This window comes from Triturus cristatus, chromosome 5_1 (assembly GCF_964204655.1).
Source record: "Triturus cristatus chromosome 5_1, aTriCri1.1, whole genome shotgun sequence".
In the NCBI taxonomy this organism is placed as follows: Eukaryota; Metazoa; Chordata; class Amphibia; order Caudata; family Salamandridae; genus Triturus; species Triturus cristatus.
This window is the reverse complement of record NC_140587.1, coordinates 843,538,887-843,564,431: the sequence shown is the minus strand read 5'-3', so window position 1 is coordinate 843,564,431 and position 25,545 is coordinate 843,538,887.

The window sequence follows — 25,545 nt, the reverse complement described above, 5'->3', positions numbered from 1 at the left end:
GGGATGGCCAGGCAAATGGACTAAAATATGGGGCCCCTGGAACGAAAGCAGAGGGTTTTTATGCACCCCCTTTGACGATGACTCCCCATTCCATGTTGATAAAGAGACACTTTAAGGTTTAATGCCTATATGTGACCGAAAATTATTAGTGACGTTTCTTTTTATTCAATTGATTACATGTACAAGGTGTTTATTTTAAATGATTTGATCATCTCGACAACTGCTTTTTTTTGCGTTTGTGTTTCCTTTTTGTAATATTTCTTATTGTTTCTTTCAACAAAAAAGATTTATAAACAAAATAAAATGAAGAATATTAATGTCATCTAATTGACAATGAAGGTACGAAAAGAAGCAACCAGCGTCAGGCATTAGAAGGATTTGGTCAGGGATTTGTGAGTAGCCGCTATACAAAAACCTGATTGATTGATTGAGAGTGAAATAAATATTCAGAACCAATAAAGGAGCTAAAAAGCAATGGTTTTCATTTGAGAAAGAAAGTCCTTGAAGTTTTATCATGAGAGAGAGACACATAGCTTATAATATGCAGCACACATTAAAGAGAGTTTCTTGGAACAACTGTTTCTAAAAACATGATGTTCAAAATCAGAGAAAGATGAGGAATTTTGGGGATAGTTAGAGTTTGTTTAATAAATGGTTCTTAAGATTTTTATAATCTCGAGAAATGATGGGGTAACTGTAATGAGGGCCAGGAGGTAATACCATGTCGTTGGCACAATGCCTGGGAAGCAGCACTTGATGGTGGTATCCTTTTTATAATGTATATGGTCTCAATATGTAGCAGAGTTTTTTCTAAGGTTTCTTATGTCCTCAAAAATGTTATTTTCTGGGCCAAAAGTCATGCTTTTTATGGGACGCATTCAGTCTTGTAAGCATCCAGAGGCAGTAAGTTAGCTATCCAAGGAAAATCAGAATTGGGTAGATATGTTGGAATTTGTTTGTAACAGATGGGCAGTAGAATGTAGTAAAGCTTTAGGAAGGTTAAGACCCAATATGACATTTCTGTAAGAAGGGCGTTAACCTACCCTATTCATGAAACAACCATAACTCAGAGTGCTAATATGAGATTATCCTTGTGAGGAAAGATCTGTTTTTACAAAATCATATTTGGTGCTTGGGACTGTTGTCTTGACATGAGAGTCTAGCTTTAACCTGGTGTCAAGGGTAACATCCATAGCTTTAGCTGTGGTGGCATGACCTAGAAAGAGGAGAAAAGGACCAAGGCAAGATTTACTAAGGGCTTGCATTGCCCTTGCATGATCCAAGTTGTTGCAAGACAATGTCCTTTTTTGGGATTTACTAATCTATGCAAAGACACCTTGCATGTCTCTGTGTGGCTTAGTAAATTCAAAATAACACAAGGCAATGCATATCACTGCCTTGCATTACCTTGCAATAGAGAGGCATTCCATGGGTGGAATGCCATATTTACAAAGGCTGTATAGCTGGGATTGCACCAAAATGGTGCGCCTCTCAAACCTAGGTGTAACAAGGAGAAATATATTTTTTCTCCTTGTTACTTCCTCTTTCTATGTGTAAAAAGAGAAAAATGCCTTTTAGGATTGCTTTTGTCCAGGAAGGTGTGCTTTCAGGCTCAAAAACAACTCTGCCCATAACAAAGGTACTCTTGTACCATGACACAAGGGTGCCTCCAATGGCACTAGGCAGCCACAGTTGGCCAGGGCTAGGAGACAGCAGAAATGCACCATATCTTTGTAAATATGGCACATTTTTGCTCTTTTTCTTTCACGCAACACAGCCCAGCAAGTTTTCTTGCTGTGCTGCAAGAAAGAACAGTAAATCTACCCCAAGACTTTTGTGTGTTTGTGCTATGATTCTTTTGATCCAGCCTTGATTTTAGAGCTTAGGTATAGTTTAGTTTCACATTTCTGAACCCTAGTGTCAGATATGTTCAAAGTCAGCAGTTTACTTCCGGATTCTGATCGTTGTTATTGCAATGTATTCCCTACTAAGAAGAGCTCACATCCCGAAGAGTTTGTCCCATAGCCCATAAACCTTGATTCTTTATTTTGTATTTCATGCTTCTAGTTAGGGCTAATTCTTCACTGGCCTTCGAAAGGAAAATCCTCCGAGTTCAACCCAAAGTTTTTCTTGGTTGTCATTATAATGGTTTGGATGCAATATGGTAAAAGGGACCATCTCAAGTTCAATTTAGGCAGACATTTACTTAACAGGGAAACTGAGCCGGCGGGGCTTCATGAAAAACCTTTATTTTGGTTTATACTATATACTACCTTTTCTTAGTACACACAACTTTCCTTAACAGGTTCTAACATACAAGACAACCTTTTCTCTAAACACATACCAGCTGAAACCCTCATAACAACAGAATATACCCGAAGCTATCAAGGATTCTATGAAAATCCTGAGGTTAACATGATAGGAAGCAGTTCATTCCCAGCAACCAGTCTAGAACTTGTCATCTCCCTAAACACACATGCTAAAAGATGCTAAGTTATTCAGATACTCACATCCAGGGCCGGCTTTAGGGCGGTGCGACCGGTGCCACCGCACCGGGTGCTGGCTTCCTGGGGGCGCCGTGTTTGCAAGTTTATTATGTTTTTGAAGCACCTGCTGCAGCATTTCTTTCCTCCAGCAATTACCAGGCCTCACAAAAATGTCAAGATAACTCGTGTGATTAATTATCTTCCTGGAGAGAGATCAGTGTTTTGTATAGTTGAGGTTTTGACCTCTGTGAAGTTAGTGCCGAGGGTTAATATGCCTGCTGCAAAGAACGTGTACCAAGTTGATTTCAGAGTGCATATAATGTGAACTTAACACATCAGCAGGCTACTGCTTTTAAAAGAGACATCCTTTTGTTACTTGCAATTTATAAGTTAAAGTCCTAATATTCAACAGTGAGCTATTAACTTTCATCACAGAACTGCATACACACTGCAAGGCATACATTAGAACATTGATTAATGTTGCATAAAGGGTTAATTTGACTAGAAATCGATTCTTATTTTTAAAGAAAACTCCCAACTATGCTGTTTCTTTTTCGAGTGTTTGCTTCTCCACACCAAGCATTCTTAAACTATACTGCCTACCAGTATGGATGACATGTGACTCCTACACTTTTAGACCTTTGGCTTATGTAAACATTCCCTATACTCTGATTTAAAACACGTATGATTGATTGTCTCTGTGTAATGTGTGTGTGATGCAAAGTGCTCTGACACCCTACACTGGAATGAGTGGCGCTATATAACTAATTCAATGTATCTGAGATAGTGTGGTTCTGGAGACTTTTAAAGGGTGCTAGTGAGAGAATCCGTGGTGGAGGTGGACATTGGGGGGGGGGGCACTAACAAACATTGTCGCACAGGGCGCCACCAGCGCTAAAGCCGGCCCTGCTCACAACTAACCTCTCTCTCTCTCTCTCTCTCTCTCTCTCTCTCTCTAATGAGAGAGAGAATGAAGGAATGACTCCAGCTAGCACTCTAAAGACTCAAAAAAGGACCTTAGAGTGGTTCCTCACGAATAGCATTCATTTTCGAAGCCATTGAGAATCATCAGTGGGGTATCGGCACAGGGGATTAGGGGATAGTAATGCTGATCTCTATCGTGGACATAGGGTAAGTCGAGAACACGCTGCTTCTCTCTCCTTTATTAATAGCCACCAACCCCATGTGGTACCACACCTGAACCCACTAGCAGACCCCCAGAGATATCTTGCATGTCATTTCCCATCTTTCTACCTCTAAGACCATAGGATTGCACAATCAAGAATAGATATAGGTCTTGTTCACAGGTAGTGAGATTGACTTTCCTAACCAGAAATGATGCATCATGGAGTCCGTCATAGTGGGGCATACAGAGCAAAAAAAATATTTAATTATCAGAACATTTCTCAATATTCGCTAGCATCCATGTTAATATTCTAACTGCAGATATGAATTTTGATGTGTTTCATTTGTAGAAAAAATACAGTAAGCTACTTTGACTGGAGTAGCTCTGAAGGGACAGCCTTTCAAATACACATTATTAAAATAGCGCATGATTCTGAACCAAATAAGTGGCATTAATGCACTTTTCTCCATCTCTGCAACCTCAACTGTCCCAGACAGGTATATACATTTGTAACGAGCTCAAATTGAATCAAATTAACTTAATAACACATCTATTCTGTTATTTAATATGAAATGTGTTGAATGATCCTTCGTTTATTTAACAATAGATCAATTGAACAACAATGCATTGGGATACTTTGCACCCACACGTGACTCAAAATATTGATTAGAATCTGCTCCTGATCAACGAATGTGTAGACACCTTAAACTTTGATTTTGTCTCGTGCATAAGTCACACGTCTTTTCACTTTTAGAATATCATAATTTTACTTGAGCAAGTCCATCCGAAGTGAAATTCGAGTTGATATGAAATAAGGTATTCCATCAATGTATCTCTAGTAGGAACTGCTAAGAATAAGGCAGGATCCCTTTGATATGTTTAAGGTGTCTTATAAAATATCGAGGAAATGCTTTCAAGAGCTCGTGTCTTAAAAGAATAACTTTGTTGTTAATGAGGGAGTTATTATACAGAATCTTCAAAGATCTGACTATGGCTTTCAGTCGAATTTCTGCTCTTTGCTCTTCGTTGCTTCTGAAGCAATGATTATTGGAGAGAGCACAATGCATTCTCTCATGATGACAGGAAGTTAAAAAAACGAGCAGCCATGCCACCATCTAGCAAATTAAATACATTCTTGTGTAATGTGGGAAACGCACTGGTCTCAGTAGGAGTGTTTAGAATATTTAATCATTTAACCTGATTAGCCAATCAAATATATATTGCGCTACAGAAAGAAGATGATGAATGCATGGATACAAGGATTTCAGTGCCAGAAGGATAAAGAGAGGAGAAAAAAAATGGAGTCTGACAGGCTGACTGAACTGCACTCACAAATCAGTTAATTTTTCAGTTAACCAGTAGTACATAATATGTAGAAAAATATCTACTGCCATGACACATCTTCTTAACATTGGGACTCTGCCAAGACACCTGATGAGACCTTGACTAGACTATAGGGACATCTTGTTCTCTGCAGTGACAAGGGAATTTAGGAGGGCTGCAGGGACAAGGGAATTCAGGAGGACGGTGTTAGCATACCCAAGGGAGTACTGAAATCTTGGATGTTAAAGGACTTATAGCTGAGATCTGAAGCCAGCTAAAACTGACTGGGATTAGGACACTGGACATGAACTGGGTAATGGCTGCAACACTCAAAATAAAGGACTGGACTAGAAGTACCGTGGATCACAGCACACTGAGATAGAGGATAAGGATTTTGCACAGGAACAAGACATGACTGGAAGTTTGTACATGGAATCAGAAAAACTCTTACAAGATTAGGAATATTTATACAGACAAGGAGAGGTCTGGAAGTGCTGAATGAACTAGTAATACTGTCAAACGACAGGAACTGAAGGGCTGTAAGCACAAGGTAAGAAACATAGAAACTAAAGTAGCAAAGAAGGTAATGAAAAAAACAAAGGATAAATTCAAGACATAAAAACTAGGAACAAGTCTGAAGGCAAAGAAACAAGACAGTACTGGTTCACTCAGTGTCTCAGCAGTAAATAATGTTGGAAGAACTTTGGGCACTTAGCTTCCAGGACAGAAATAGCTGGAAGAACAGGGGAGGAGCGCAGTTGAACGATGAGACCCAAATGCAAGTAATTAACCAGGTGCTGGGAATCAGGCAACCACCAAAGGAGGTCTTATGGTTTTTCCAGAAAACCAAACAAAAACAGTACTACTGCAGAGAGTATTCTGTGCATTAGGCATGAACAAACCATGTATGTGTGTGTGCACAGGTGTCTGAGAGCAGTGTGCACAAGCATGATCACAATCTTGTAACAGCCTTTGAACCCATTCATTCAGCCTTTGACCCCATCGGGGCCGTAGATAGGCTAAAACATGTGGATCACAGGGACAAATGCACAATAATCAAACCCAGTGTCTCAACATAGTTTGTTTTTAATATGCCACCTGGAACCTAGAATAAACCACTGATTCATGTATTCCATGTCAGAGATTTGTAACCTATGTAGATCCCTCCCCTCATTATTTGTGAGAACTATCATCCTAAGTCTAAGAGCTAAGGGCCTGATTCGCAAAGGTAAACGTACTCTTGTGTGTAAATTTACGATTGTTTGCTATCCACAATGGTATTTTAATAGTAGTATCTTTACGACTTCAGAGTTTCCGCACATAAAAGGAAAGGACAGTTCTATCTTTTATGTATGGACACTGCAGTCATAATGATGCAACTAGTAAAATTCCTTTGTGAATAGAAAACGATTGTAAATTTACACAAAAGTGTAAGTTTGCCTTTGTGAATTAGGCCCTCCCTGTCTTTTCAGACAGGTAGCCTGATCGCCCCACTACATGACTGTCAGGCCAACATGACAACCAGATGCTAAAGAATGACTCCTCGGTTGGTGAGTACGGGTTTATCAAAAAAATGTTAGGACTCCAGACACACCTAGTACATTTATTACAGGCACCCATTAGTGCACCCATTACCTACCAGTAAACTTCATTAGCCCAAGTTGGTCCAACTTGTCCCAGTCATCACTGAATGAGGGTGGCCTGTTCACCACTGGTACCACCTACCAAAGTTCCCTTTCTTTTTCCATGTTTGCACATGGAATAAAGCCTCCTTCCCCATGACCACACGCCCTGTGACTATCAATATTACCAAAAAGAAAGGTGCAGAATGAATATTCACTGCGAAGGAAGGATAGGTTTCGATTGGGATGAGGAGGACCAACTTGGGGTAATGTAGTTTACAGGTACGTAATTGGTTCATTACTCCCTCGCTGGCCCCCCTCGTCCCAGTCTTTACTGAATGAGGAATTCACCAGCAAAGCAGAATTCTGCACCTTGCAAAGCAGTACTTCATTGTAGTCAGCAATTACTGTCAGAAACATTATGCAATTCATCAAGGTGATAATAGCTAATGAACATATGATGAGGAGCCTATGTTGCCACTCTGCAGATCTCAAGAATGGAAACCCCACCAACCTCTGCCCAAGAGGGAGAAACTGATCTAGTGGAACGGTTCTAAACATGTGTAGGAAGGTGCTCCCCAACAAATGTATAAGCCTGTGAACTGGCCTGCTGTATCCATCTACTGATAGCAGAAGAGATCTATTTGCCTTTGTTGCCATTAACAAAAGAAACAAAAAGAGATTTCGAGGATGAAAATCTTGAGTATGGACCAATAACACAAAAGTGGTCTAAATGACACCAAGAGAGGAAAGGTCATGACCATGGCCATTGGTTTCCCTTGGTGTAGTGCCCATGCCATGATGGCAATGGTCTGGTAAGGGATTGTTGATGACGAATTCCGTAGCGCGCGCTGCATCACAAAATGCAATGCAGCCCGCGCTACGAAATTTGTTTTATTTATTTAATTGTTTACTTACCTCCAATTATCCATATTCCGGTTTTTAGTACCCCCCACCCTGCCCCTCCCCCGCCCCGCCTCTCTGCCCCATGGAACTCCCTCCACGGGTCGCGGCTGCTGTATAGTGCGAATTATATCCATGAAAACACTAGCGAGATTTTCGCACCAGGAGTTCGAGGATGGGAGTGTACTCAATGGGGCTTTAGGTGCCAGGAAGCTCTGAACAATGGAAAAGATTTCCTTGGTGTTATTCCTGGCTATTTCAGTGAAGGTCAAATAGTGGAGGCTTTTAGCATGGGCTAAGGCGTTGTAGTAGATTTTTAGTTTTTCCCGAAGCATGAGCTTTACCAAAGGGCAAAATTCCTTACACCAGCTTCGCTCCAGTTTCTTACACTCCTGCTTTAATTCTTTCAAATCGGGCATGAACAACGGTTTTGAGGGAGAATACCTGGGTGCCTATGGAGGGTGGCAGGAAATAGGAGATCCATTGTTTTTGAGATCCAGCTTGTAAAGCAGGCAAGTCCCCCTTCAAAGTCATTGGCGGAATCGGGCCTGGAAACCGCCAGGGCCGGGCTAAACACAAGCGGGTCATTTTTGGCAAAGGCAGGTTCCCGATTGGTCCTGGATGGGGAATTAATGTCTGCTGTCACCCAGGAAAAGTACGTCAAGAAGTGGTCAGACCAAGGTACTGGGAGGGGATCTTCGACGTATAGGAAAATTAGAGAAAATCGGGTTGAGGATATGACCCCCAAGATGCGTCGGGAGGCAGACCCATTGGGTGAGCTGGGCAAGGTTCAGTGTGTCTAGGAATTCTTGGGTATCCCTAGCAACTGCCTGGTCAAGGTGCATATTCAAATCCCCAAGGACAATATAGTGGGAGAAGCAAAGTGCCCGGGGCACAATGACATCTCCCAGTGCGTTAAGAAAAGCCACTGTCGGTCCCGGGGGCCTATAGATCAAAGAGCCTCCCAAGGTAAAATGTGCTGAAATGCCGATGCTGAAATCAAAGGCTTCGCATTCCCCCCACGGTAGGGCCTCACCCCGATGGAGGACCCACTTGTCTCTATATATAATAGCCACCTCTCCCCCTCTTCCCCCATGCGTTTGACTCTAGAGACCCTGTATCCGTCAGGAATGGCCAACGTAAGAGTGGGATTGGAGAGTTCATCCAGCCATGTCTCCGAGACAAACAGGAGGTCAATTGGTTGGTCCACAAGGAGGTCAAAGGCATGATGGTGCTTCCTAAGTGAGCAAGTGTTAATCATGGCAGCGTGAATTAATGGCCTCTGCTTGCCCATACTGGTAGGAGAACTGGGTTGAGCTGAGTCAGCAGTGCCAGAACCCAACCCGAAACCACAAGTTGGACAAACGGAATCGTGACACACTAGCACATCCCACCTGCTAAGATGAGGGCAGGGGCGAGGGAGGAGTGACTGCAATTGCTCGCTGCTATAACGCCACCGGGCCTCAGGTTGTTGAGCGGATGAGCAGCGTGGCTGGCACTGGCCGCTTCCAGGATGCTGACGAGCGCCGACGGGCTTGCCTTAGGCGCGACTTTGGCACTCCTAAGGCATGCCCGCTGCGTACGTTCGCCACGCTTTCGCGCAGCGCGCATATTTATAATGAAGTTCTGCCACCAACTAGAGAGTGCACTGCCCTTAAATGGCGTCCCTCAATGTTGAGCGGGAGAACCAGGAAGTAGTAACCCCTCAAGGGAATCAACACATCAAATTCAAACAGTGCAATAGAAAACTCAAGTTTAAAAGACCTAAAATGGTTTTAAAATAATTTATGCAAGTCTCAAGAATAGCAGCCAGCGGAGTGTGCAAATAACGAAAAATGGGTGATAATCGGCACAAGGTGGGCGGAACAATCCCTCAAGGCGCCTGCGTCCGCACCTGCGTCCCTGGAAGGCCTGATGGTACTCCTGGCATCACTGTGTTTGTTTTCACTGCTGCTAAAGGTAATTAATGTATCTTTGGTTCTGCCATACATGTTTTCAGCAGTTGTCTTTCATCTTTCTTGTCTTTGTGTTTGTTTTGGTGGCCATAAGTTGCCAGGGTTTGCCCAGAAGTGGGTCCCTTGCTCACTTTGCTGCTGGAATCAAGCTAGCCTGGCTGATGAGGTGTGAAACCCTGAAACCGGTCCTAGGATGCTTGTTTCCGGTCCAGGGAAGACCTGGCTTGGCAGTTCGGGCTGGACTGTTCCCATAAAGAACAGGGTCAAGACTGATTTCCATTTGGCAGGGACTGACCTGGGGTGGCGAAGTAAGCTAAAGAATGATGAAGGATTAAACCCAGATCTGTGACTTGGGTGAGTGTCTGAAAAGTTTCATCGCTTCATCCATCATCTCCTTGTGTTTCTTTTCTTCCCCCTAAGTTGGCAGGGTATGCCTATACTTGGGTTCCTTGCTTACTTTACGACTAGATTCAAGCTAGCCTGGCTGATTTGGGGTGAAACCCCCAAATCGGTCCTAGGATGCTTGTTTCTGGTCCAGGGAAGACCTGACTTGGCAGCTTGGTCTGGGCTGTTCCCATGAGGCACAGGGTCAAGATTAGTTTGCATATGGCTGGGTCTGAACTGGGGTGGCAAAGTGAGCTAAAGATGGATGATGGATTGAACTCAGATCTGTGATTGGGGGTGAATGTCTGAAACATTTCAGTGCTCTGTCCATCATCTCCTTGTGTTTTTTTCGTTTACCCTAAGTTGGCAGGGTATACCCAGACGTGGGTCTCTTGCTCACTTTGCCACAGGATTCAAGCTAGCCTGGCTGATGAGGGGTGAATCCCCATAACTGGTCCTAGAATGATTGTTTCCAGTCCAGGAGAGACCTGGCTTGGCAGTTTGAGCTGGACTGTTCCTACGAGGAACAGGGTCAAGACTAATTTGCATATGGCTGGGTCTGAAATAGGGTGGTGAAGTGAGCTAAATAACAATCATGGATTAAACCCATATCTGTGACAGGGGGTTAGTGTTTGAAAAGTTTCAGCACTCCATCCATCATCTCCTTGTGTTTTTTTTTTAGAGGTTGGATACACCAAGGACATCATTACTGTGACAGATTTTACCATTTTATTTAAGCCTGATATATATTTCTGTGGACAGGAGACTCCATTACAAACATGATGGATATCCCATCTTCCATAATACCAGAGTCATAGGATATAATACACTTTTAATACAGTCGACGGGGTATCTGTCAAGTTTGTGACTGAATTTTCTGTCTGTCAAAATAAAAATCAGGCCCTTAGTCTTTGAAATAGAAATGGATATTTTCCAGTAGGGGAAGGTCCAAGGTTGAGACTGAGAATAGCCCCTTGAAGTCAGATATATTGTAGGCAACCTCCTTCTGAAGCACTTATTTTAGGCACCAAAGGGTCTGAACAGGGTAAAACTGGATTTCATAGTCTCAAAAGTCACTTTGCTTGTCAGATTGCTTACTCTAGCACAAATCATTTTTTTGAAAGCCTAAATCCTCCGGTGGGGTAATGCTGTAAGCTGTAGCTGGACTGGGCCACATGAGGTGGGACTTCTTCACTGCAAGGTTTTGCTTGACCAGTTTTTAGTGCAATAAAAAGATCACAGGAGGACTAATCAGTTTTCTTTCTCACCTATGGAGTGAACTTGCCAGATTAGCCCAGAATCTTGTCAGTCCTCTGGCGGTATACCATTTTGATTATGTCCTACTTTTTGTCTAGCTGTTGGAAACATTCTTCTGGTCAGTCCTTCAGCCTCCAGCCCCTCACTTCAGGCTTATAGACAAAAGGTTTCTCTCCACTCAGGGCTCCCGCAGGATCCAGTCCTCTGTGAGCATTGGGGGCCTCTTGGAGTCAGGGGGTTCTTCCGGACTTTGTGTCATTGAAGCACGCAAACAAGAGCCCAATCATTTGATGCCAGGAAAGCAGTTCCGGTCCCTGATTGCCAGCAGGAATTAAGATCCATTTAGTCTGTGAGGGAGACCTCTTCTTTCAATAGGAGGCAAGAGTTTAAAGCCAGGAGTTTACCTTCAGCATGACCTTCTTCTTCAGGTGCAGTCAACTCAGATCCAGGAATATTCTGAGGAGTGGTGGCTGAGGTGGTAGATTTATAATGTGTGCTAGCCAGTTATTTGAGAAATTCAGCCACCAAATCCCAATAATGTTGTTGCGGTACCCACAGTTTCTTTTGGGGCACTTTCTTTTTTAATATAAAATTACCCAGAAGCCCCTGTTTCAAGATGGTATAACACATCTGCCTCCACAGAAGACAGTGTTTCAGCTTCTTAATGACTCTCCTATTTAGATGAGCTCTACTCCCACCTTAAAGCTTCCAAACTGGTTCTCTCTCCACTATGACTAGAACCTGGTTTCTGGGAGTGTCTTGGAATTGAACAGGAGAGGTCCCTTCTGGCATCATTAAAACAAAAACAGTAGTGCCAAAGTTGCCATTTGTTTTGCTAATTTATCATATCCACTCCGAGATAACTAAATCCTGCTACGTGGTGAGGAGTTATCATCAATTTGCTCTTCCAATATGGTGTGCACACAGGTGCAATCAATAAGTTTAGGATCTAGAGCCAGATGTATGAACATTTGTTGAAAATCACATTCAGTATTTTTGCAACCAGAAAGATTGGTTCATTAAAATCCAAATAGTAGTGGGTGAGAATTCAACCTACCCGATGAATATTAATGAGGTGGGCTACAAATCATGACAAACTGTGATTAAATCCTTCACAGAGATAGTTGTCTGCTGGGGTCAGCAAATCATTATGTCTGCTTGCATTCAAAAGTAAACTACTTCCTTTTAAAGGCAACCCTGTTTGCTTAAAGGAAAATGGGCTGTATTTAAGAAGAAAAGTTTACCTATTTGTTTATTTGAGAGTTTCCAGTGGTCACGTTGGCTAATGCCTACTCCCAAACTATTTTTTTTAACATTCTCAGAGGGGAATGGGGTTCCAATTTGGACTACTTCCTTTTTGAAAATGGGTTACCAACTCAACTTGAGGGTGTTGGCAACTTTTCAGTAGAATATGATCACAATTTTGGTCCTAAGTCATCGATTCATATGGTTAGGGTTACCTATTTGGAAGGATTTCTACATCACACTCCTTTCAAATAGTGACTCTTATCCATTTCTAAAACCATTTTTAAGGTAAAAAATGAATGACTCCTAAAACAGGTGTAGTACTTCCTTGAAGCAGTTTATCAGTCACAAATTGAGAAATGAAGCATTTGTGAACAATAAACTGCTTTGTCCATTTGGCATGTAGTGGATTATTTAAAGTGTATAGGTTTTGGTCTGTCAAAATATATATATATATAATATATATAGATAGATAGATAGATAGATAGATAGATAGATAGATAGATAGATAGATAGATAGATAGATAGATAGATAGACAGACAGACAGACAGACAGACAGACAGATAGATAGATAGATAGATAGATAGATAGATAGATAGATAGATAGATAGATAGATAGATAGATAGATAGATAGATAGATAGATAGATAGATAGATAGATAGATAGATAGATAGATAGATAGATAGATAGATGCATTTGCATTAATAAAAAGATATTCAGTCCATAAATGAGGGTTAACACTGATATAGATATCCTTTTCTACAGATCTAAACCACATTTAATAATTGATTTACAGTTTGGCTGATGTGTACGACCCACTTTACCCATTTGTTGCCCGTCCACTGCCACGGACGCCTGTCCTTCAGATTTTGAGCATGGCAGGCTGACAGATGAAACTCGCTTAAATGTCCGCTGACTCTCTTTTTTTCCCTCTTTTGATGGAGTTATATTTGAAATATGACAAATCATGTAACCCAAGTCATACCTCTGCCAACAGTAATTAGCATTAGCTTTCTGTAAACATAATTATGGCTGTTGAACCTCCACACCTAAGCTGGCAGACAAAATGATTAAATAGCCAAACCCTGGCCAAAACAGCCATTGAAGTAAATTGAATAAGCTGTCTCTCCTCCTTCAAGGCATTTAGCTCTATTTGGCACTGCTAGATGAAGAGCAAAGGAATCCCCCGAAAATCAAAAGTAATGTTTAAAAATGTTTATTTCAATGACCACAATGTTTAATATCAATATTACTAAATATGATGTTTGAAAAACAAACCTAACAGTTTGCAAGTTAGCCGTTAAACTTGTCTAGCCATAAGTTTCATATTACACACCCATACCAAATACTTACTTTTTATTTTAATAACCCAGACACCTCAGGAAAATTGGTGAATGTACATTTTTATTTAAACTTAATATTCACAATTGCATAATACATTATAACTTTTAAAGTACAATTTTGCTTTATAAATGTATGAAAATAATAAAATACTCTATATTTAAAAAATGCCTTGTGGTTAGGACACGAAGCAGACACCCAGACAATCTATATATTTGTCTTCCATTTATAAACATGAAAATAGTAAAATAAAAAATTCCACAAATGTCAAATTTTAAAATGTATATACTAAAATAACCCCTACAAGTTTTAAACCTCATACCGGCAATCATATATCACCCTCTGGTACATTTCCAGCTCAATAACTCCCATCCAAAGGCCCACCCCAAGCCCTCCTGTCCCAACCGCTGGGTGAGGATCATCCACCAAATCCCCCAAGCAGAGTTTGAAACACTTGCCAACTTCCAAATCTTAGCACTGCCTGGACTCTTCTCCGCCAGTGACCTCACTGACCATTACAACACAAAAATGATAGAACTCTTTGAAGCAGTCGCACACTTGAAACTCAAGAAGTATCCCCTCCAGATCCTGGTTCAATAACTATCTTAACAATGAAAGGCGTCAATCAGTTTAGTTGAAAGAACCTGGAGACAGCAACCATCTGAAGCTAATCTCTCGATTCTCCAGGCTGTATGCCAAAAATACAAAACATATATCTTCAGTGAAAAAACCCTCCTTTTTCGAAGAATAACTGGACCGGCCCAAGAACAGACCCAAAGAACTATTCAACATCATCAAGCAGCAAATATCCTCTTTCTCTCAACATGAAATTAACAACTCAACCAAACGCGGTGAAGAATTCGCAACATTTTTCTCTGAAACAAATAATAAGTATTGAACTCTCTCTTGAGGCTCCCACCCCAATACCCTGCATCAAGGATGTCCCTTGCGGAAAAAGCCCTCCTGAAAACCCTCCAGCAAATGCAGCCTATCTCCCCCCAACATGAACACAACTCCCCATCATCAACACAGCTCCCTAACCTCAACTCCCTGCAACTGGAAAACAATGCAACCTGGTCTGAATTCAACCATGTCCATTAAGAAGTCCGCAAAATGCTTGCATGCATGAAGCTGACTTCACACATCTCAAACCCTCTCCCGTCAACACTTGTAAAAAACCTCGCTCACATCATTTCTCCTATATGGACCAAAATCATCAACTCTTCCCTATTGAGCAGCTCCAGGCTGACTCCCATCAAATTTGGCCAAGTAACCCCCCTCATCAAAAAAACGGACACCGACTCGAATGACCTTAATAACTACATACCCATAACTAACCTCCCTCTCCTGGCAAAACCACTGACAAATGTGTGCTTGCACAACTCAGCACCCACATTGAAAATACTACTTACATTACACCTTCCAGTCAGGGTTTTAGGAAAGGCTGCAGTACAGAGACTGCTATATTTAACGTCATAGCCGATCTTCACAGATCTCTGGAGAAAGAACAGGCATGGCTCCTAGTCTTTCTGGATTTATCATCCGCCTTTGGCACCGTCAACCATTATATCCTCCTAAACATCCTCTCAAATAGAGCAGTCATCAAAGGAACTATCCTTCAGTGTTTTGACCTGCACTGCCATCCACAAAATCCAAGACTAAGCCTCATCAACTGTATTTCATGGAAAACTCTTATGCCTCCACTCCCCTGCCCAAGAGGCCCATCCCCAGATACCCCTGAACTATTTCACCCTCCCAATATACTGCACGACGCAGCTCACTCTTATTATTTATTTCTATGGATGTTTACTATTTCCCTGTGTAATCCTGTGCAAATGTGCCTATGCACTATTAAAACATTATTCATACATATATGCTGTATATACTTCAAAAACATATCAGCTACTGATTCTAATGCCTTCATATATTTCGCTTATGTACTTACATTATGTCTTTATGTCTACACCAATGTATACTTCTAATATGTGCTGTTAAAACAATATCAATATTTATAAACTGTTTCTACCTCGAAAATGGCTTAATAAATGTTGCTTACGTACTGCCATTATGTCCTTATACGTATCAAAACATGTACTGCTACTATGCAATGTTAAAACATTATCTATATATATAAGCTGTTTCTACCTCAAAAATGTATCAGCTACTGATCCTAATCCCTTCCTATGTTTTGCTTACATACTGCTATTTAGCCTTAATGTTTACCCTAATATGTGAGTGACATAACTCCTACTATGCAAACACTGTGAAGCGCTCTGATGCCTCCGGGTCAAGTTTGTGGTATATAAAACTCTACAAATAAAAATGAAATAAAAATAAATATGATGAGAACATGTAGTTTAGGAAAAGAAGAAATACGTTTTACAATCAGCACATTCTACAGAGATTATATATTTAAGCAAACCAAGTGTGTATCATTTAACAAATAATATTGCATAGTTCAGCATTTTCTAAAAGCATTTGTTTATTAAAGAAAGAAATTAACTGAAAGATAGAAAGATGAAAGTTGAATAAGTCCTAGTCTGACCTAGTAGTGTAATTGAGATAAATATGAGTTCTTACTACAAAAGAAATCATGCTACATATTAATTTGCTGTTCAAGAAAAGGTACATTTTCCTACTTTTCATTCTTTTAAGCATTTTTGTGTTAATGTCTAGTGTAAATTATGGCACTTATTTTAATCTAAATTCTCCTGCTCTATAAGGTGTTGCATAGGAAAACTCACAGCAATGCCCATGCAACGCCTCCCAGGTGCAAAGTTAGGCGAAGTAGAGATTTGTACTGTGTAGCCCTACTCATGATTTATGAGGCCACTCAAAGACATGCAGGGTGGCTTTGCATGGCTTTGCGTGGCTTCATAAGTCTTTACGAGAGCCCTGCGTCATGCATGTACCACTTTGCATGGTGCAAAAGTGATGCAAAGCATTCATAAATAAGCCATCAGAGCTACAAGCAGACAATATCATATGTTATTTTCTATTATTAAGTCTCATTAACAGGCTGCTTTAGGTGCCTGTAGTTAGACCAATGATTCCTAATGCATACATTATACTTAGATTTGGCTTTGCGTGTGTTCTTTCTTGTGATTGGATGGCTTTGTTGCTTATCTCAATTGCCAGCTTTTGATCTTATTACTTTCCTTACTTGTTTGTGTTTGCTCAATCATTAACATTTGTCCATTACAGTACTTAGGGCCAGATGTACGACCCCTCCAACTTGTGAGTCGCAAATTGTGTCATTTTGCACCTTGCAAATTGGAATTTACAACAGTGTCTCAGACACTGTTTACGATTCCTAATGGGGTCGCAAATTGCCAACCTCATTAATATTTATGAGGCAGGTGCAATTTGCAACCCCATTGGGAATGGCTAGCACTCCCAGGGATGGTGGCCTGCTGGGGTCAGCAGACCACCATGTTTGTGACGGTTTTGTAAACAAAGCAGTTATAAAAAAACAAATGGAGACTGTTTTCCTTAAAGGAAAACGGGATGCATTTAAAAAACAGAAAAATGAAACATTACTGTTTCAGTTTTTTAAGAGTAGGCAGTGGTCCAACGGACCACTGGCTGCTCTTAAAAAAAGAATTCAATGCCAGCCACAAAGGAAAAGGGGTCGACTGGAGACCCCTTCCCATTTGGAAGTGGCTTACCACCCATTTGAAATGGGTGGTAAACTGCGACTGTTTTGCGTCCCCAATTGCGGCTGCAAAACAATCTTACATCGAAGTGCGAGTCGCTTTTAGCAAGGGATGCCCTTGGCACGCCCCTTCCTAATAGCGAGTTGCAAACCCTATTTTGTGAGTCGGTAATAGGTTACCGACTTGCAAAATAGGTTTCGTAAATAGAGCAGACCTATTTTGCTGTCGCAAAAGGCCCAATTTCCCGTTTGCAACGACAAGAAACAGTCGTACACCTGGCCACTAGATTGGATTAGCTGTATCATTCCTCTGCATACCTGGAGGAACTTCTTAACATTTTACATTTAGCACTTTATTGAAGTGCATGTATTTGCTAGTCTTCTCACCCATGTGTGCTCTCTTTTCCATTCCCTCTCCATCACTTCCCAAGTGCTGCCTATCCCACTCCCTATGCCGCTTCCCACCCACTCCTCTTTTTAAAATTATTTTATTTACATATTTTTCTATGTGGCAAGTAGCTGCTCTCTATTTCATGCTTTGCATGACTTCATATGATGTGGTTTATTGTTTTATTTACTAATCTAATATGGTCACCTGCCATGTTAGATTAGTAAATCAAAAATTACAGCGTGCGCTTGAATGAATGGGATTGATTGCAATGCGATGTGTGTGCAAGTAAGCAATTAACCCCTTCGGTGCTCATGACGGAATGGTTCCGTCATGACCCACGGTTGAGCTGTGCTCATGACGGAACCATTCCGTCATGACCACGCCCGCGCAAGATTCCGCCAGCACAGCGGCGGAATCTGCGCAGCATCGAAGGGGTTAAAAGCATGCTTGTGAAAGTGCCGCCATGCACGTGTCTGCACTTCACGAAGCATGCATGCGCATCATGTGGCCATTTTGGAATTCCCTTCCCTTAATTGAAATGGGATTTCAAGATTAAAAGCCATGCATGTACATCTTGAAGCCTGGACAAACATCCAGCAGGGAAAAAGCAAAGGTTTGGCCTATTGGAGCAGAATCTAATTGGATTTTCCAATGCGTGTTTTATTACATCTATGAGCTAAGGTGATAATCCATATCAATACACATTTATCTATCACTAGCTATATATTTTATTAGTCTATAAACACAAGTGAGTGTTACTAACAAGAAATGAGCAGCCAATCCCTTTTTGAGCCCAGCCATATGTGATCTATAAACGTGACTTATAAAAACAATCCGTGGGGATGCCAAATGCCTATGGTGATCAACTAAAATCTTCCGAATAGAGCCACATCTTTTTCCATTTATGCCACCAATCATGGCATTGAAAGAATAGCTTTTCTGTGAACATTAAAGTATTCCTATTGTTGAGTTACTGTGAAAAGAAAGGGGCAAACCAGTCCATCCAGTGTGGAGCTACTACATTTCTAGCTACAAGGGTCCTTACAAAAATGATTTCATCCTGGGTTCATGACTCAGTCCCCTATTCATTTTATATTTGTCCAATCCCAAGAGAAACACTTTCTTGCTAAGGCAAGTCAACTGCACGTGACGTGAACAATTGTAACCAGAACATCTTTAGACTCAGGCACAGAAAGAGCACACATTCTCACTCTTCGTCATCCGTTTATGGTAAATGTGGTGCAATCTGCAATTTGTACTGTTTTGATAAAAAGCCACCTGAGCCAGCGTCTCAAAAAACTTTAACCTTGTCACTGGCTAGATACGAGGTACTACAGCAAAAGGAAGTGTATACTGAGGGTGGGAAGAGTTGGCGGAGTGGCACTACGCGGAATTCCGCAGAGTTGCATTAAAACTCTGTGGAATTCCGCTCCGCCCTATGCACGCAGAACTGGAGGATTCCTGACCCCCAGACTGCCACCTGCTTTACCAGCTTACCTCTGCCATCACCCATGGCATTTCTTCTCCAGTCCTTCCTGACTCCCGGCAGGGCCGTTACTAATGAAACCCCTTCGATGCAGGACTCGCGAGGACTGCGCACGCATGGAGATTGGAGACCTTAACCCGTTATCCACTCTCCATGCGCGTGCATGAGCAGTCCTTGCGAGTCCTGCAGCTAAAGGATTTTATTATTACTGGCCAGAACTAGAGGAGAAGAAGAATGCTGCACTGCCAAGGATGAGGAGACAGCCTGGGCAAGGAGAACGCCATGCCGAAATCCAGGTAGGAGAACTTGGGCTGGAGCAGGGCTTGGTTGCTTGGGTTAGGGGAAGGCAGCAGTGGCAAACTCCACCACACTGCGGAATCTGAGTTTTTTTGCCAAACTGCATGCTCCCAGCAGAGCGTGGAGTTAGCAAAACTCCGCAAACTCCACTGTTGAAGCAGAGTTCACCACCCACACTAAGAGTATACTGCACACACAAAAGAGTATGACTCCACAGCTCTATTGTCCTTTTGAATAGAATTTAAAATCTGCAGGATATGGTACCAGAACACGGCTGCCCAAAAAAATTGTGTTGTAGATATAGGGCCTTATTTATGAGACTCTTTGCACCTCCGGAACGTCACTTTTTGTGATGTTCCGTGGCGCAGAAGCCTGCGTGATATTTATCAGGCAGCCCTAAGCCACTTTTTTGGGCTTAATTTTGCCTGATAGATATCAGTCCCTTTAACGCAGTGTTCTGTGTTAAAGGGGCCTGCAATGGGTGTGGCTGGGGGCATTCCCAGCAAAATCCATGACCTTTTGACACTTCCCCAGATTTACGGGAAAACGTAAATCTGAGGCAGCACCACAAGCTTACGCCTCTCCAGGGGAGGTGTAAGGGAGGCACAATGAAAAGAAATATATTTATTTCTCCTCGTTTTTCCTTTATCTACGTGTGCTGCATTCTGCAGCACACATAGAAAGAGGAAAAAGCCTCTTGTGAATATTTTTGTACAGAACGGTTTCCCTTCCTGTACGAAAATAATCATCCCTGCAATGCAGGCACCCTTTCACCATGGTGCAAAGGTGCCTGCGCTGGCGCACGGCAGCCCATTGTGTGCCAGCGCAGGGCAAAAGGACAGGAATGCGCCATATCCTATAGATACAGCACATTTCTGCCATTTTCTTTGCTGTAGGGTAGCGTAACAGGAAGGCCTGCTTCGATGCCCTATAGCAAAAAACCCATAAATGAGGCCCATAGTTTATAAATATATCGCCCAATTTGGAGATAGTCACAAGGACTTATCTCTGATTTATCTCCACCTTAACGCATCAAAACTGGAGATAGATTTAACACCCCATTCACAAGCTGGTGCAAACTGCAGACAACGCCAGTATTCCCGTGATAACTGCCCAAAAATGTATCTCCACGGTGGACACAACCAACTAACCCTAATGAGATGCAGAGTAGGCATTCCCGTGCAAAAACACACGAAAAAACCACAACACCACTTTCACAACGAACTGCCAGATCTGCGAAGCGAACCAGAAACAGGCGATAAGCCACGGTAGCACCAGGGATGTAACACCTGCTGTTGGACTTGGCCCTTTTGGCAGGTTCACCCCTAAACTTTTTGCCTTTTCTGTGACCTGATATTGGTAGTTTTTGGCCTCTGTGGCCCAGTGTAAAGTGTGTGCGCGCTCTGAGTGCGTGTGGTGAGATTGGCCTGCCCTCCCGTAGGAATGCATGGGGATATGTGTGTCCATGGTAATTCCTGGTATGAGAGGAGTGCAGGGGCGAGTTTAATATGTATGAGTTCGTGAGAATAAATGCTGCGCAACGGTGTGCGCATATTTATGGTGACTGGTGGAGAAGTGCCACTTTTAGAAGTTGGCATGTCTGTGTGCTATGTGTCTGCCTGCCTGATGTGGAGTGCATGTCTGGCTTGTGAGTGACAGGAGCTGAGGGGTGTTGGTGGCACCAGGAGACAAGGTGAGTCAGCCCAGTGGTGAATAGAGAGATCTGCATCTAGATGGGAGGGAGGAGTCCCACCTGGGACCTGAATAGGGCTGTGCCTTCCCTCCACAATGCTGGGTCCACCCCTGTGGTGCGTCTGAGCACTGAGCCCCCACCGGACAAAGGGGAAGAGGAGCTGGGTAAACAGAGTGCTCCAAATCCCCCCTGAACCAGTTGCATCTGTCTCTCCCCCCAGCCCTGTGCCTACACACAAAGAAAAATGACCTATAAATGAAGGGGCTGTGACCCCATGAAAAGGTTGTGCTGTTCCTAACTTGAGGGGGAGGTGCCTGATGCTGCTGCTGGGTTCCAGGAGGAACCGCCACTAGGCACTGCCTCCCTGCTGGAGGGCCCTGTGAGCTGGCCTGCCTGGGCCCAGCCTTAGCCCCTTTTTCTCCTGAAGGGCTCCCACTGGACTTTGATTCTAGCGCCTTGGGAGCACTTGGCTTTCATTTTTAAAGATCACTTTGCTCTCTGCAGCTGAGGAGCAGCACTTCTATTTTTTAACTGCAGCACCGAGTTGTGATCATTTTAGAAGGGAATCCCCGGCGTGGAGATTCCCCTGCATTCCCGCAATCCTCTTACTTTAAGGAAGCGGGAGCCCACCCCGCTGTTTTGAGCAATCCTGCGTGGGAGCCTACCCCGCCTTTGCTGTTATCTACAGCGTGTGCCCACCCCGCAATTGCCGGACTCGGAGCAGGTGCCCACCCTGCTTTTTGGTTGGAGAAACGTGGGTGCCCACCCCGCTTTTCTATATTTAATTAGAGGGAGCCCACCCCTCGTTGCCGCCAAGAGAAGACCCCAGCCGCCGCGATCCACGGCCCGCCTGGTTGTGGGCGGGGCCTGCGGACAGACGCGGAAGAGGACAGAAGCGTGACTGACGTTGAAAAACCCGAGTGGGAGCCTACCCCGCGCCGGGTCGTACTGGAAAGGACGAGAGCCTACCCCGCCTCCACTGCTCCATTGAGAAGTCTCGGGTCCCAGGATGGGGGCACGGGGAAGGGGAGAGGTGGCCGGAGTAGGCCGCGACCGAGTAATGCCCCAGACAGGGCTTCCGGGGTGAAGAGAGAGCCGAGTGCCGGTCCCGGATCCTCAGCGGGGCTCCCGTATGCTGAGGGAGAGCCCGGCATGCCGCAGGAGAGTCCGGTGAGTGAGGCAGCCTTTGTTGAGGTCCGGAGTCCCCGTGGGGGGGACTTGAGGAGAGATCCTGGGTGCCTGGAGTGGCACCAGAAGTGCCTGTGTTGGTCTTTGGGTACAGCGGATCTGCAGTTGCGGGCCACTGCAACGATTGGGCAAGTTTTGGTTTTTTTCTGAGTCCCAGAGCAGGACTCCAACGTAAATTGCACAGTTGTGCCAGTTCTCTCTTGGGCCATTTCTTTTTAGAAGTCCCGGAGTGGGACGTGGGGGGCATTTCAGTTTGAGAGTCCCTGTGTGGACTCCCAAGGCCCCCGCAGTGCCAGTGCTTGTTTTGGTGGTTTTTCCAGCTGCCCTGCGAGAGCACAGGCAGCTGCAACGTGGGGCATTTTTGGGCAATAGAGTCCCAGAGAGGGCTCAGGGGGCACGCTGGTGCCCGTGCTCATTTTCACAGCTGCCCAGCAATTAGTGGGCAGCTGCAACGTTTAGGCAAGTTCTTTGCGCACTTTGCTTTGCTGCTTTTGCAGCCCGCCCTGACATTCTGGACATTGGGCATTTTTGAGCCCCTGTGAGAGGCCAGTTGGCCTGGGGCCAGTGTCAGTGCATTGTGCCCCCGATTGGGGCACACTGTTTTTATGCCAATTTTTTTCCTAAGGTTTATGCTGGGTATTGCATAATGTATTTATGCTTGTGATGCCTATTGCTTTATGCCTCATGATTTTTACATAATGTACGTTTGAGGTTGGTGCATAATGTGTGATCCTAATATGGTTTATGCCTAATATGATAAGGCTGAGGTCATTCTTGTCCCAGTAGTTACTGGTTGTGCTCTACATTTACTATTTGTGCTACAATTACTAGTGGTGTTCTACGTTTATGATACATCTTACTTTTACTATTTCAACTAATTGATGGTTCTGACAGTGGTCCATGTGGCCCTGTCATGTGTATATAATCCCCTGTAAATATTAACCAGTGCCAGTCGGCACTTTAATCTCCTGAGGCGGAAGCCGGGAGCATGACCGCTAATCATTTTTAAACTTTGAGTGTCACTGTTTGTGTTGTGTATTTTAACTTACCTAATCTCCATTCCTGACATTGATTCAGGGCTCAAGCACGCTCCTGACAAGCCCACGCAGCGGATCTTAGCGCTGCCGCGGGATCATAAACAAACACCACTGCCGCCATTACCGGCGAACCCTCAGGCCACGCCCCTTTCGTGAGGCCACACACCCCCTTGCCGTCTTCTATCTCTTATAAATTATGTGCATCTTCCGGACGCTCAGCGGTCGAGCGCAGCGGGCGCGCCGTCTTCACGCCGAAGGCGTGCCTAAGGCAAGCCCGTCTGCGCCCCTCCGCCCCAGCTCCGGGCCAAGGACCAGCAATGCTGCCGGTTCCCATCCCGCACAGAGACAGGTCTGGACAAGATCACAGCTTATTGATCTAGGAAAGACAACTTGCACTCCCTCTACACAGTGCAACCTCTCTCTGACTAGCCCTCTCCTGTTTAAATGTAACAGCTGCCCTTTTTCCTTCTCCCCTTATACAAAATGCCCCCATGACTCATTAGTCAGTCATCCCACACCCATAAAAACATATTCCATGGGATTGTTGAATTGTTGCTCTCTACCATGCCACGCTAGTGACATCTGGCTGCTGCTGTCTTCCATGTCCTTGGACCTACTGTTCCTGACTGAGACATGGATTAAAGACTCCTCCAACCCAGACATTTCCTTTGCCTTGCCCCCGGGCTACCGCCTTACAGGTATAAGCCGCGAAGGCTCCAAGACGGGAGGCGGAATCGCGGTAATCTTACAGACTCACCTGAAGATCACGTCGAGAAAAATCATGAATATAGGGCCCATAGAGGCACTATATTTTTCCGTCTCGGACACTATTACAGCCATCTTTTCAGGGATCCTGGTTTACAGCCCCCCTAATACCCCACAGTCTGCCATTTCTGAACTACCAGCAGTTACCGCAGATCTGTCTCTTAAACACCCTCACTTCACGGTATTGGGAGACTTTAGCCATCACGTAGATGTAAGTGGCTGCAGTTGCGCCACCCATCTCCTAGACTCCATGCAAAGTATGAATCTGACACAAGGGGTTAGGGGCCCCACACATGTTGCGGGACACAACCTTGATCTAATCTTTTCTAATTGTACGAAGCTCAAAATTCTTCCTTCCACACCTCTGACATGGTCTGACCATTTCCTGATTCCGTTCGAGGTGTCTTTATCCCAATTTCTTAAGAAGGAATCTGCCATCAGAGCAAAAGGCAGAAAATGGCACAAGATCTCATGTACTGCCCTAGAGCAATCGTACAATAATAGCTTAGACTCACTCCCTGATGATCTCAATGGAGCGGTTCTTACATTTAATAAAGATCTCATGACCGCCATTGAGAAAGTCGCGCCCTTACAGACCCTTACCTCCCGCTGATCAAAACCGTCAGCTCCCTGGTTTACCCTGGAATTAAGGGAAAACAGAAGCAGATGTAAAAAACTGGTGCGCCTATGGCGCCGGACCTATGACCCTGCTACCAAATCTCTTTATAGACAGGCCCTTAAAGAGTTTCCTAAACTCAAACGTAATACCATGAGTGTATACTTTGCAGAAACTATTGTTAACGCAAAAAACTCCACTAAGGCCCTCTTTAACATCGTTAAAGAGTTTACTAATCCCACTGCTCTGTCCGCTCCCGTCACCCCCTCCCAAGCACTTAGCGAAGGCCTATCTGACTTTTTTGCGGAAAAAATTGCCAACATTACAGCAACAATCCTTCAGAATCGTACAGAAATTACCTTAGATCTTGACACCACCTGCACTAAATCATTTACAACTTTTAAACCACTCACCAAGGAGTATGCCCTGAATCTATTTTTAAAATGCAGATCAGGCTCACCACTGGATCCAGCCCCGGCTCTGATCCTGAATGAGATTGCCCCGCTAGTTATTAACCCTCTGCTTGAAATCTGGAACTCCTCCCTATATTCAGGTGTTGTCCCTTCCGTATGGAAACACGCGTTGCTAATCCCCATAAAAAAAAAAGCCGGTGTCGATCCAACGTGTTTGAGCAACTACCGACTGATTTCACTCCTACCCAAGCAAGCCAAAGTGCTCGAGAAGGCGGTACAAGAACAGCTGTCCATCTATCTTGAGTCAAATTCACTGTTCCACGATCTCAGTCAGGATTCAGGCCGGACTTCAGTACCAAA